Source organism: Dermochelys coriacea, chromosome 4, assembly GCF_009764565.3.
Source record: "Dermochelys coriacea isolate rDerCor1 chromosome 4, rDerCor1.pri.v4, whole genome shotgun sequence".
In the NCBI taxonomy this organism is placed as follows: domain Eukaryota; kingdom Metazoa; phylum Chordata; order Testudines; family Dermochelyidae; genus Dermochelys; species Dermochelys coriacea.
This window is the reverse complement of record NC_050071.1, coordinates 30192224-30207539: the sequence shown is the minus strand read 5'-3', so window position 1 is coordinate 30207539 and position 15316 is coordinate 30192224. Positions and strand designations below refer to the sequence as shown.

The window sequence follows — 15316 nt, the reverse complement described above, 5'->3', positions numbered from 1 at the left end:
GTCTTAATGACAAGCATGATTAAAGATAAATAGCTTAAGCTCTAAATTGGTGTTGATCTGTACTTGCAAGCATTATGGCATTTTAAATATTTTGAGACTGGATGGATTATTTTTCTCCTTGTCACTCTTCTGCTTTCCAACAAGCCAGAATCTCATAGTGCCCTTAAATCATACACTGAAAATCTCAATTTTGGATACAGTGGTTAGGGTTTGTCATATTTTTTTTTCTTAAATGTTACAGTAACTTGACACTTACTGTGGAGGAGGTTTGGTGGCTTGACTTACTAGTTTGGTTATCTAACAGGAGCATAATGTGGTGCTTGTCTTAATTTATTGCTCACACTCAAGAACAACTCCTCTTACATTCAAAACTGTTATAAGTAGAAGTGTAGATTTGAATTAAAATGATACTCTTAAAACGCTTTCAAAATAGTTTCTGGTAAACCTGCCACGAAAACTTGTTTCCACTGTAACAGTGGATGATATAACTTAAATTAAAATGCAGCTGGGAGACTCCCTGGTATGCTTTGTCACCAACTCATGCAAATGAAATGCATCCTGAACTCAGACTTCTGTAGGGCCGAGGAATTTGTCAAGTATAAATCAAGACAAACTTTCAGATGCATAGTCTATACTTAACCTGATATTTTACTTGGAGCCTTAGCACATTTTTAAAAGTAATTTTGTACCAAGAAGTCTATTTAGATTGCAAGATCTTTGGGGTGTAGGGGACTGTCTACAGTGCTTAACAAAATGGGGCTGCATTTTTAGATAGTTCTTAGGCACTGTTGTAATAAACATGACTAATAATATAAGTATGTCCAGGGGTTCAAATCTTTCTTGTCCAGGGTTAGTTGTTGGAAATGGTAACCATTTTTGACTAGTGTAGCCAAACCAGGCTGCAAGATATGCCTCAAAATTTGTTCTGTTTACAGTTGTGACTTGATTTTCAGCAGTTAGATTAATCCTTTATCTGTAATTTTGGATTCTGAGATGCTTTCCAGGCTCTCGGGAGAATTGATGCTAAAATTGAAGCATAAGAAAATAAAGATCAGAAACAAATGAGGTGAATTTAAGATCTGTCTCACCAGTGACAAAGCAGCCATCTCTAGCTTTAGTGGTTGAAGAGCTGGGATCCCCAGCTTTTAAATGGCAAGCTCATCCAGACATCAGCTTCTAGATTTTTGTGGTGCAACAGATGAGACTTTGAAACTCCATGCTTCCTTATAGTATATGCTTGGCACTAGTCCAGGGCTGCAAAATGCAAGTCCAGGACCTCAGAGCGCTGTAATTGTACGTACCTGATTCAGTAACCTACAAGTCTGTAGACATTTTATGTGCCAAGGTCAGAGTTCATTATCTTCAGCAGATGACATCACAAACACCCAAAGGGGAGGCATTTTCTTTCAATCCCTGATCTGCTTTGATTCCTTTGTTATGGACTATGCTCTTTGAAGGGAACCAAAACATTAAACTTGAGGCTTGGCAGGTAAGTAAAAATTGACTTTTCAGGTCTTGCTAACATGTAGAAATTAGTTCCAAAAAGTTGGGATTCAGGATAAGACTACTTTTTTAAAAATTTATTTACAAAGGCTATCTAATATTGACTTGGCACTACATCAACCATTTTGAAGCTGCATTTTAGAATAGGTGACAATATTAGGCTATGTATTTTGGGGTAACTTTCTATGAAAGTATCTTCAAGTCATTGAGTCTACAGTTTTAACCTTGAAACTACTGTTTTCTTGTTTGAGGGTTAAATTAACATTAAAACAGAATGCTGACTTTTGGTATTTGGGAAGAAATAGATGAAAATGTTATAACTGACAGCATTAATTTTTCACGCTTATTTATATAAGCACATTACATTACTACCAATGTACCGGTACTAGGTAGCTTTCAGTTTAGTGGCAATTTGAGATTATTTTCCAATGCAAAATACTTTGTCAGTTTCTGCCCAGAGAAGTGGGATGGTAATGATCTAATGCAAGGGTGGCTAACCTGTGGCTCCAGAGCAACATTTAGCTCTTCAGAAGTTAATGTGCAGCTCCTTGTATAGACTCCGACTCCGGGGCTGGAGTTACAGGTGCCAACTTTCCAGTGGGCCAGGGGCGTTCACTGTTCACCCCTGGCTCTGCCACAGTCACTGACCCCACTCCACCCCTTCCTGCCCCGTTCCCATAGTCTGTCATGCCCTCGCTCCTCCCCCTCCCTCCCAGAGTCTCCTGCATGCTAGAAAACAGCTGATCAGTAGGTGTAGGGAGGGAGAGGGAGGTGCTGATCAGTGGAGCTGCTGATGGGTGGGAGGGGAAGCTGATGTGGGGCTGCTGTTATATTACTGTGGCTCTTTAGCAATGTATGTTGGTAAATTCTGGCTCCTCTTCAGGCTCAGGGTGGCCACCCCGATCTAATGGGAATCTGACTACATCAGACCGTTTTAATGGCAACTACTCTTAAAATAAGGGAATTAAAATGTTTTTAATCTGTTTGTGCACCGTGGGACCAAAGATTCCATAATATTGTGCAGGACAAGTTTTTTTTTCTTCAGGCTAATAATTTTGGAGAGAGTGCAGGAGCAGGATTAAAAAACTGATTCAAATGGAAGATGTACACTGCATTTAATGCCCAGAGGACACTAGTGAGTGACAGTGTGTTAAAAAAAAAAATATATATATATATATATGAAGCAGAATATTTTTCAGATTTGTTGAGGCAAGTTGTCGGTTAACCACTGATAAAGGGTTAGTAACTTGAAATCATGCTTTAAAAATTAGTCTGGAGTGAGCTGTAGCTCACGAAAGCTTATGCTCTAATAAATTTGTTAGTCTCTAAGGTGCCACAAGTACTCCTTTTCTTTTTGCGAATACAGACTAACACGGCTGCTACTCTGAAATCTGGCTCTTGAGCCCCTCTAACATATTTTTGCTCTATCATTTTCCTAATTTAAGTTTTTATTCTGTTGTGTAGGGTTCTCAAACAGCAAATAAAGGAAAACTGGTTATGCAAGGCAAATAGTGAAATTGACTCTGATAGCACTGTATACATATATGTGGAGTACACAAACTGGGGGAGACGAGATAGAAGTTTTGTTTAATCTTTTAGATTTAGTAACTTTAGATTTTGTAACAATTCAAACACAGAAGCAACTACGTGTCCCCTTAAATTAATCAAATGTTTCAACAGAATTTAAACAGATTTTCCCACCTCCAGTGCATTCTTACAATAAATTACCTTTCCTGTGCATCAATTGGATTGGTCTTCAGTAAGAAATGCTAAGAAAAATTATACTGAGATGCCACGATGGTTCAATAAGTCAAGATGGTCCCATAGTTCTTAGTTACTTTATCTATTTAGTACCATACAGCTATTTGAGTTATTAAAAGTAGTCGTTGAAGTTCCTTAAAATGGCTTCCTACCAAGTAAGGTGGGAATTGCCACTATACAGCAATCCTTGTTGTCATGTTTATATCTTGATCAATGATTTGCTCTGTTTGCCTTTATCATGTGATTTGGAGGCAAGGTTTTGACCTTGTTACAGGAATTGGGGAATTTGTGCTTGTTAAAAGGTTGGGCAAATAAGCAGTGTTGTAAGAAAATGGGTATTAAGCAGTAGAATGGATCCTGGAAAAAACAATTGATAACAATAAGATCTCTTTGTAGATCATCTTTGAAGCACAAACTTTGAGTTTGTTTCTTTTTTGCTTCTTTATGACAGAAGTTTGAAAAGTTTTAGACTTTTTCTCTTCTCGTTATTACGTTTGAAATTCCAGCCCTATCTAGGCTGGAAGACTATGGCCATTGTGTACACCAGGGATTTTACAAAAAAAATTACCTCTGATGTTACCATATTTTCAGCTGAATTGGTGGTAATGCCTCTTTTGTAAAATACTTCAGTTCAGAAAAGTCTTATTGCTGGAGAAATAGTGAAAGGGTGCATTGCAAGAGCAAAGAGTGAAAGTTGATAAAGAAGAGGGAAAGGGATTTTCTGTCACTGTTTTTGTTAACAGGTCATTAACTACAGTGGCTAATATTTTGGATAAATGAAGGCTTTGTTACTCTGGCCCCTTCACTTGATGCCTTACATCTTACAAATAAATATTCCTGAGAACTCCCACAGGTTCTCCAGCAAGACCATGACACTTCTGGTATTTGAGCTTAAAGATTAAGGCCATGTCTACACTACAAAATGTTGAGTTAACTTGTGTCAGCATATAGCTACCGCAGATACTAAATAGCTTGTGTGTGTACACATTTTGGTTGCTTGGGTCTGTGGTGTGCATCCTTACCAGGAGCTCTTGTATCGATTGTATTGTCAGTGTGGGACAGTTCTTGAAAACCAGTAATAGTTGACGCAAGCAGCACAGTGTCTACGCTGACACTGTGTTAACCTAATTGCATCAACTGTGACTCTGTGTCGCTTGGGAACATGGGGGTATAGTACTGACTCGGCATAGAGAGGCACTTGTATTTGTGGGAGCCAAATTTAAGGGAAGACCTTTCCTTAGTGAGTTTGACGCAAGGCAGCTTCTGTCACTCAAACCCTGTAATGTAGACCAGGACTAATACATTTTTCAGGCAACCTTTAAACACCTGAAAAAGAAAATGTTTTAAAATACTTTTGTAGGTTACCTTTAAAATTCTTGGATTCCGGTGTGTTCCTGGTCGAGTGAACTGCAAATACTTTTTAAAACGTGAATTAAGGTTCAGATTGCACGAAATAGTAATGGTCACCACACAACTAATTTTAAACCTTTTCTTTTCAGCTTGCTAGAAATTGCACTGATAGCCTTCCAGTCACTTTGATCCTCCAGTATGTGTTATTCTTTCTTCATACTTGGAGTCGGTTAGACTCTGAGCTGGCTTTTAGGGTCTCAGCAAATGGGGTCTAGCTGTATAGTATGGTGGTGACAAAGAATCTATCCATATTTTTTGAGATTAAACATAAACTCTGTTTTCAAAGCCCCAATTAACAAAAAATGCCACCTGCCTATTTTAAAGGACAGTGGGCCTCTGAAAATAACTGTGAAGGCCAAGAATGAATTGTTTTGGTGTACGCAGTGTTGTTGTTGCCGTATCAGTTCCAGAATATTAGAGACAAGGTGGGTGAGGTAATATTCTTTATTGAATGAACTTCTGCTGGCGAAAGACAAGCTTTCGAGCTTACACAGACCCCTTTTTCAGGTCTGGGAAACTTACTCAGGGCTTGTCTTTGCTACCACTTGCGTATAATTTACGTTGCTCAGGGGTGTGAATAATCCACGCACCTGACCAAGGCAAGTTACGCTGACCTAAACGCTGGTTTAGACAGCACTATGTCAGCGGGAGACTTCCTCCCACTGACATAGCTACTGCCTCTCACAGTAGCCTCTGTAGTGCTCCCAGTCATGCTGCTACTGGGTCTCTGCTATAAGCTAGGCTGTCATCCAGGCTTCCGGCTTGGCCTGCCACTTGGGCTCCCTTCTGGGAGCCCTGGGGTCAGCGGCCAACTGGACTCCAGGTGCAGATCTCCCTGCTGGAGGCGAGAAGCCACATGCGGCTTTCCCCCTACTCCTGCATAGGAGCGGGGAGGTGAAAAGCCAGGCTCTCAGAACCACCATTCTCTCCCCTCCCCTCCCCTCCCCCCCGATACTGCCCCTCTTCAGTCGATAGAAGTGCTCCTGGTGAGGATGCACACCACTGGCAGAAAGAGGGTAGTGTGGACATCAGCCACTGCAGTAATTACATAGGTCATCAATTGTAGTGTTGACCTGCTCTTAGTCTGGTATCCAGTTCTGTGACAGAGCAGATGTTCAATCCCTCAGGGCATGTCTACACTGCAATTAAAGACCCTTGGCTGGCGCTTGGGTGAAGACGTTGTTTAATTGTGGTGTAGATGCTCGGGCTGGAGCCCGGGCTCTAGGACCCTGTGAGGTGGGAGGATCCCAGAGCTGCAGCTGAAGCCCAGATAAGCCTAAATGTCTGCACTGCAGTTAGGGGCCCTTTATCCCAAACCCTATGAGGCAGAGTCTGCTGGCACAGGCCAGTTGTGGGTTGTCAATTGCAGTGTAGACATACCCTTAGAGAGTGCAGATAATTCAGTTCATTAGTGGTGGTCTTGATAGATGTTCGGGCATCATGTATTGTTCATTTAGTAGGTATTGGTGCTTATGCTCTAATAAATTGGTTAGTCTCTAAGGTGCCACAAGTACTCCTTTTCTTATTGGTGCCATGGTTTCTCCTGGAGGTGGAGTTTTGTAGGTTGTAGAGTAGTTGGTTCCACTTCTTGTTTTTGAGTTGGATGGCTGTCATCAGCTTTTCTTGATAGTTGTTTTGGATTTCTTGCATGATTTTCAGGTGACTTTCCTGATCTTTTTTTTTTTCTTCCCCATGTACATGTGGTGGCTTCTTGTCTGAGGTGATCTTTTCTGGAGTATGTGAGGTGCAATAAGCGATTCCACAGTTCTTATGAAGTCTGTCTGCAGAGCTGTTCAACATAGTTTTAGTTTTGTCTGTAGAGGTCAAGAGTTATGTTTTGTTCCTTGCATTTGCTCATAAAGTAGATGTCGCTGTTAAGTTGTGCTTCATTTTTCTTCGTGTTGTGGTTTTCATTTCAAATGGCAAAATTTGGTACCTTGCATTGTTGTATGTAGTGGTGTTATAGCTGTGTCAGTCCCAAGATATTAGAGAGTCAAGTTGGGTGAGACGGTTTCTTTTATGGGACCAACTTCTGCGGATGAGGGAGACAAGCTTTTGAGCTTTCACAGCTCTGAAGTGCTCTCTGTAAGCTCAAAAGAGTATCTCTCACCAACAGAAGTTGGTCCAATAAAAGATATTATCTCAGCCACCTTGTTTTGGTCTTGCAGTCTGCGCTCCAACACGTGCGTCACTTCCCTTAAAAGCAGCAGGGGCATAAACGGTCTCTGACTACTGTGGGTGAGGAGAGAAGAGAAACAGGTTTTGCTCCTTACACCTGGTTAGTTTCACTCCTCTGCTGCTTGAAGCATTATATATAGCAAAAGGAGCATGATGCAATCTGCAGCTGAGATGAAAAAAGCAGAGGGATCAAAAAAACATAGGTGTGTGTTGAGGAGTGTTTGGGCAGCTGTCAAATCCTTCTTTTCTCTCTTTCCCCTCCCATAAGAGGGGTGGGTCTAAGTGGAAGGTGTGAGAGGAAACCAGAAGTTCAGCTGTTTAGTGAAGACACTTTGGAGATGTGAAGATGCTGTCCTGTGTAAAGCCTACAATATACCTTTTTCTGATCCTTTCACAAAGCAGATCAGAGGGCCTTTCAGAGAGTAGGGATGGTCCTGCCTGAGCGTGGGGAATTTAGTATTTCAAGTTGATATATCAGCTGACTGAACTTCCTGGGAGTAAAATGTATATTTCTACAGGTGTACTGGTGAACTTCCTGTGTGGACATTCTTCCAGAATGTTTACACACTGAAAGTTACAACAATATATCTGTAGCAGTAGTATAGTTATCCATTTCAAATGGCAAAATTTCCCCATGTACATGAGCTCTCATTCACATTTTTGTATTCATAAAAAGTGAGGGTCCATAAGAAATCAGCCACTTAAGTGGTAGCTAGGGCCTCACATGAATGAAAAGCTGCACTAAGAATTTCAAAAATTGACATTGCATACTTTAAAATTTAAAATAAAATAATCCTGGGTAAATAAATCGAGTGACATGCTGACATGAGATTCAGTGTGAATCTAAACCAGGGGTCGGCAGCCTTTCAGAAGTGGTGTGCCAAGTCTTCATTTGTTCACTCTAATTTAAGGTTTCGCGTGCCAGTAATACATTTTAATGTTTTTAGAAGGTCTTTCTATAAGTCTATAATATATAACTAAACTATTGTATGTAAAGTAAATAAGGTTTTAAAAATGTTTAAGAAGCTTCATTTAAAATTAAATTAAAATGCAGAGCCCCCCAAACCTGTGGCCAGGACCCGGGCAGTGTGAGTGCCACTGAAAATCAGCTTGCGTGTGCCGCCTTTGGCACATGTGCCAGAGGTTGCCTAAACGGATCTAAATAGTGGTTGTGTGTTTACTAAAAGTGCAAGTTACATTGCCCATTATAAAACATTTTCAGAATATTCTGAGAAGCCGTAGTGTCTCCATGCTTTGTTACAGGGAATTGAAAATTTGCTGTCTCTGTGGAAAATTTACTCAAGCTTGGCTGAACTACCAGTATGAAAAATCACAATTACTTTATTTAGCAAAGGCTTGTTTGTTTGGCAGAACATTTCTATGATTGGCACTGAGCATTCTCCAGCCCAAGACACAAGGGCCCGAGCAGGATTCTCTATTTCAGTTGTACTTACTGGTTGCAGGGGCAGCAATGTGAGAACATGGGGACTCTATCCTGTGTTGTCAAAGCTCCCTCTATTGGCTCCCAAGCAGCATGGAGAAGGGAGGATAAAACTTGACTCAAATGCAGAGGGTTGGGGACAATAGGATCTGGGGTAGTGTGGTTGGGGTGGGCAGGGTGTGGATAGGAGCAGAGGAAAACAAGGAGGTTTGGGGGATGGAAATGGAAGAGTCTGAGTAGAGAGAACCACCTCCAGAAACTAGAATTGAACCACGAATTCCTGAGTTTGAACAGTCTTCCACTGTCTAGCAAATTAGCAGTGTGTTTCATGGCTAAGTGAGTCTTATTCGCCTCCCCCCCTCCCCCCCGGTGGCTGCTCCACAGAGGATAATAGCCTTCTACTGCAACCTCAGGTGGTGGTCTATTCTGTGGTTCAAAAAGTTCCAGCTCTGCTGATGACCCATGGCGGGAGGGGGGCATCAGTATGTTCCACATGATACATTTTGGGTTTTTTACTTTAAAAAAAAAAAAAAAACTTGGAAATGTGTTTAATATAGGGATTTTCTTGTATGTGAAGGTTGCAGAGTTTCTCAGATTAGAGAAATTCCAATTTAGATTCAAAGGATGGACAGTACTCACTGAATGGATAGCCATTCGATATACTGAATAATGATAAAAAGAAATGTGGTCCTAGTTCTTATTTTCTGCATACTGTCCAAACTGCACTGAATACAGATTTATTAATTTCCTCCTAGGCTTTTTGTGGTGTCTGCTACCGGAAATCCAAGTGCTTCAAACGTTAATGAAGTTTTCTTCACAACACTCTTGTGAGATAGGGATAAACCAATTTTATGGATTGTGAATTGAAGCAAAGAGATTAAGCCTGAAAGCATACATTCATATTGCATGCCTAATTTGAGATGCCTATGGCCATTTTTGAAAAAAAGATTACTTAGCCTTTTTGTAGTACTTGATATGTTGGAAGCACAACTACAGCTGACTTCTGTTGCAGTTGAGTGCTCACCATGTCTGCAAATCAAGCTCAAGGTGTCTTGAGTTAGGCATTCAGAAAATGAAGAAAATGGGTAGTGGTCACCTATGAAGTTTGGTTTAAGTAATTTGCCCAGCATCAGGAACTGCGTGTGAAAAGTGGGAATAGAATCCAGTTCTCTGGAGTGCCATTCATCTGCCATAACAATGAGACCTTTCTCTTCCTGTAATCCCTGCCTTATTCTCTGTACCCATTCTAACTTCTATAACAAATGAGGCAAGTCCTCAACTACACAATCCTGTGCACTGATTGAGGCAAGGGTCCTTTCAGTTAAATAGTTTGGGATCGTAATTAGACTAATATAATTCATGCATATGTACAAGGTACTGAAGCTGAATTAAAGTTGCACCTGAAGTCTGACACTTCCTAAGTTTTGAGTACTTGAATTACAGCCATAATGTTCTTTTAAAGTGGGGTTTTTCATTTTGTATATAACAGTTGTACTGTGGTAGCATCCATCAGCCCTGATCAGGACCACATTGTTAGACACTGCATAAACTTAGTTTGTGCCCTGAAGAGCTTAAGTTCTAAAGACAAAACAGGAATGTACCTGAAAGGTATGCAATGTATTGGCAAACTAATAAGAATGAAAATGTGGTGTTTTTAACTATATCAATGATCCTCGGGTTTGTTTTCATTGTTTTCTGTACCTGTTTCTGTACGATGGCTTTATTCCTTGCCTGTTCGCTCTGGTCACTTTAGCCCATGTTTACTTTCTTAATAATTTAATGCTTTTTTCTTATGTAAATATTAACCCTTGTGACTTACTTGTTAGGTCACAGCTTATATTTGTCTACTCCTTTTGTTTTTAATTTTTTATTTGTAATAAGTATAATGGATTTTGTTCCATTATATTTTATTACTTTCCAAGTAACTGGCCCTTAGTATATATTTTTTGCTAGTTATACTTGCATTTGAGACCCCATTTAAGTATGAGTAGCACTGGAATTATTATGGCTTTTTAATCTGGTCGTCTGTTCTAATTCTAGTACTCTAATGGCTGCTATGAGTGGAGGTTATGGGAAAGGCATTTAACTTAAAGAAAAGGAGTACTTGTGGCACCTTAGAGACTAACAAATTTATTTGAGCATAACCTTTCGCGAGCTACAGCTCATTTCATCGGATGCATTCGATGAGGTGAACTGTAGCTCATGAAAGCTTATGCTCAAATTTGTTAGTCTCTAAGGTGCCACAAGTACTCCTTTTTCTTTTTGTGAATACAGAATAACACGGCTGCTACTCTGAAACCTGGCATTTAACTTAGTCACTGGATGACGCTTCAATTTTTAATCTTAAAACACGGACTTACATTTTTTTTCTTATCCCTCTTTTTAGATACGTCCAATCCTTCCTTTCACAGAGTAGTCCTCAAGTCTCAACCAATGAGTGAAGATTAATGTAATAATGCATTCTTGGGTGTTGACATTTTAAGTGTCAAGTTAATGGACTATAAGAAGGCTCTATGATTTTTAAATGCCTTTTTGCTAGGGCTTAAATATTCCTGGAGTTACGTTTTGATCTGTAATTTCTCATTCTTAGTTTAAACAAATTCTTCTTTGAAACTAGCAGATCAATTCAGCCTCTTCTATTGTGCCTTTTTAACTAGTTACCAGAAGACTGCAATGCATTTTTTTATGAATAAATCTATTTTAACTATTTAATCTTCAAAAACAAGTCTTAAACTCCCCATTAGATTATTACACTTTTGACAGTAGGAGAGGAAAAACGTGTCCACTAGAATCCATGGGGTGAAGTCAGCTGGCATTCATGTTGAATTAGTAGATAATATTTCAACTTGGACCAGGGAGGGGCGGACAGCAGCTATGATGTGGAATGTAAACTCTAACTGGGAGGGAGAGAAGGGTGGACAGATAGAATCTTGCAAGACACGTTGCATAACAGGCTAACTTCTTAATTTATCAGGTCTCTGAACATTTAGCTGCTATATTTATGAAATGTTCTTAACTCTACTCAATGTATGGGCCTGTATTTGCACACAAGTGCTGTTGTTGGTCCTCTGAGCGGTCTTCGCTTTCCCTTCAGATGTCTTCTCTCAAACCTTTTAAAATAACATCTGAAAAAGGGGTCTCAATTGAGTTGGTCTTTTTGTTACAAAATTTATGCTCTGTAGAGTGGTGTGTACTTGGAGCACAATCCAGTGTTTGAAATTACATGTGATGTACACTTATAAATGTGTGTGCTCAAATACAGTAGTACAAAAAAAAATTAAGCAAAAACTAGTGTTAAAATTTTGGTTTACTTTCCATCCAAAACCCAAGAAATTCACTTATGGTTCCCAGCATCAACAATGACTTGCCCATTTTACACAAATATAATAAGCAATTAACTTTTATAGTACAGTGATAAATGTTTCCTGTCTTGAAACCACTGGATAGCTTTCATATTCACATGGAATATTGGGGAAATGCTGTCATTTCTTTTCTCCCTTATTACTACTTAATACAAAGCTACTGTAAACTTCTAGGCCAAAAATTTAGCAGAAACTCTTAGTAAATGCTGATTTTGTGTTTTAAAATCTGTTATGAGGATCATAACTGAGGGTATCTTTTTTCACTCTCCCAACTACCTTGCCATGTTCATAACTTTCCCTACTGGGGCAAATTACTTGTACTGCTACTTAAGTACACTGCACCCCATAGTGCCCTAACAGGAGCACTGGAGTGTAATTAATCCTTAATTAGTGCTTTAAAATGCTGTACATTTAATCCATAATATGGCTATCGCATGTTTATAGATTTGAAAACTGAGATACAGAGGTGGTTTGCCCAAAGCTACACGGGAAGTCCATGGCCGATCCGGACAGAAAACTAGATTCTCTTAGTCCTTTGCTTCTATCACAAAACTAATCTTTCCATCTAATAGTAGTACATCCAAGTTCTGAACCAAGACTGGTCATTTATTCCTTCCCAGCTGGGTCTGAGATCTCTGTAGATGAGTGTCTCAGCTGCTTGGAAATACTGGTCATGTTTCTCAAAACTGTCCCTGTAAACTGAAAAAAGGTATCATTAGCGGACTTGGGATGGAGACAGGTCTATTCCCCATCAAATGGAATCTCCACTGGGGATTTTTTGAGGAATCCTAATGGAGTATCCTTAAATCTGCCTTCCAAAAAAGGAAGAGGAGACTAAGACCAAAGGGAAACAAGAAGGGAACAGAAATTGGAGGGAACAAGCAGAAAGTAACACAAACAAGATATTGAAAGAGTAAACAGGGCCCCTTGTTTTCTGCAGACAGAAATTACTACAGAAGGGTGCTTCAAAAAGCCTAGCAGCTTTTTAAAAATTAAAATGTATTCTGATTTTTCCTTATTTCTCCTTCTCTTCTCTCACCCACGCCTTGCGTCAAAGGAAGAGGGGAAAGATCAGATGTTTGCCTTCCCTAGTGTGAAAAACTTTAATTGTATCTTGAATGCCATAACCCAAATGGCCTCCCACTTTTCCAGGTTCTATATGCCATCATGATTTTTCTGGTCCTCTGTAGGAGGAGGTGCTTAGACAATAGCGATAGGCATCTCTAAGAGCAAGCATGGAACTTTTCAGCTACCCATATGCAAAATACCTCTCTCTTTCCATTGAAAACTTCGTTAATGTAGCTGTAACATAAATGAGCAACACATTAAATTTGAGAATGCCACAACATAGAATTCAGTATTACTATAAACGTTGGGAAAACTAGTATTAGAGGGCTTTCCCTTCACCCTCCCACTTCCCTGGTTCTTGTCACGCAGACAGCAAGCAGCAAAAGACCAGAAGTCCAAAGTGCAGACAATGCAGTGTTTATTGGGGTTAAAAAAAGAGTACTTGTGGCACCTTAGAGACTAACAAATTTATTTGAGCATAAACTTACATGAGCTACAGCTCACTTCATCGGATATGTGCAGTGGAAAATACAGTAGGGGGATTTTATATACCCAGAGAACATGAAACAATGGGTGTTACCATACACAGTGTAATGAGAGTGATCAGGTAAGGTGAGCTATTACCAGCAGGAGAGAAACACTATTTATTGGGGTTAGTTTCCAAGCAAGCTGTCATGGAGTGTGGGGGAGTCAGGGCCCTGTAGTCCCCACTTTCTGTGAATCACTGAAACACTCAGCCAGCCAGTAAAACAGAAGGTTTGTTAGACAACAGGAACAGAGCTTGTAGGTACAGAAAACGGGACCCCCTCAGTCAGGTCCATCTTGGGGGGGTGGGGAGCCCAGCCCCAGCATCTCCCCCCCCCGTCTCTCCAACCAGCTCCAAACTGAAACTCCCTCTAACCCCTCCTCTAGCCTTTTCTCTTTTTTGGGCCAGGAGGCCACCTGATCTCTTTGTTCTCCAATACCTTCAGTTGACACCTTGCAGGGGAGTGGCCCAGGTCATCAGTTGCCAGGACACAGGGTGTCAGCCAGTGTCTGTGTATATGGCATTACACCTGCCCTCTCGGGCTCTGACAGTCACACACCCATATCCCACCACGTAGATAACTAAGAAATGTATAGGGGAAACTGAGGCACCCACACAGTATTCAGAGAAAACATTAAGAACATTCCCACTTCGTGTCACAAGCATATTCCGAAACCCTTCACACCAGTCGGGCTTATCTCTGTATGCCGATAGTCGGTTCCCTAATGTTCCTTTTGCAGCTCTGATGCTGCAGAGCCTTGCCTGCGTCCCTGTTCCCCTTTCTCCCCCCTTAACAAATATGGTTCCAATTTCCCGTCCACTTCCTGTTTGACCCCAGTTTTTATAGTAATATTCTCAGCTATACCTCAACCTATCATTTTACTGAAATTTAACTAATAAATCCTAACATATTGTAACGTAATTCTCTAACCAATTATATCCCACTACCCTAATTTACACCTAGCAAAATTAATTGTACAGCAGAGAGAAACAATTGGAGAAGTAGACAGGTTAACAATAGAAAAGTGGGGGCCATAAAGATAAAACAATACAGAAATGAGGGTTTGCAACAACAATCATTGATAAGTGATTTCTTGCCAGACAGGATGCTATCAAACTAAGTTTTCTTAAACCATCTTTATCTGATGGTGATGGGCATTATCATATTCCTAACAGCCCAGTACCACCTTTATTTCAATGTGACTGGTTTGGGATGTGACCCTACGCTTCCCATCTTATGGCTGCTCCTGCTGCTTAGCCAAAGTGAGAGATGGCCCATGCACAGGCAGAATGTGATATTGATTCTTTGTTTTTTATACCCCTGTAACTAGCTAAGTGATTAAAAAATACACCTAAGTTCTTAAAGAATAGACCTTTACAGGCAGGCCTGAAGATCTATATTCTAACAACTAGGTTGATTATATTAAATGTGAAAATGTACTTAAATTTTTGACATTGACTCTTGTGCAGAATTCTCAGATTCTTGCTGGAGCACATCTGAAATCAGTTGGCCTTGCTGTGAAATTTAGTTCTAGCTAGTCACACAAGTAGTGGGGCTAAGAGGAATGAAAAATGCATCTTTCCAAATGAAGGAATGGAGGCGAACAAAGAGTGTTAACCTAATCTTGTATTTGAGGCTTTTGAAGTTTGATGTTTGTATAGCAGTTGAAATGTGATGTGCTATATGATGCTTTCTGCACTGGAATTTTTACCCATTAAATCTGTTTAAAATCAGGACGTGGTTTATCTAATCACCACAGTAGGCCAGCCAAAACAATAGTCCTTCAGGCTGTTGAGGCTACTTATACACTGACAGTCATTTTAACCAGTATCGAAAACCATTTTCTTAATGAGTAAAGTGGATACCTCCATATTGGAGTAAATGCTTGTGGTGAGTGTGACTTGAAGAGTAAAGAGTCCTGAAACTCAAATGTGTTAACTTTCAAACTGTTAATATTAGCTAAACTGTATATACACATACAGTCTGTCTTTGCTTTGAACTGTTGTCCTCGGCTTCATTTTTTTTTTTTAGATGGGATTTCTTTCACCGGTAGTCAAGTGTTTCTA

At 40.0% G+C, this 15316-nt stretch overlaps 1 protein-coding gene across 1 annotated transcript in view; it reads left to right on the top strand.

Moving 5' to 3' along the window:
• The window catches only part of UBE2D3 (ubiquitin conjugating enzyme E2 D3), a 29839-nt gene that overhangs the window by 2321 nt on the left and 12202 nt on the right, over window positions 1-15316 (top strand). The window lies entirely within an intron of this gene.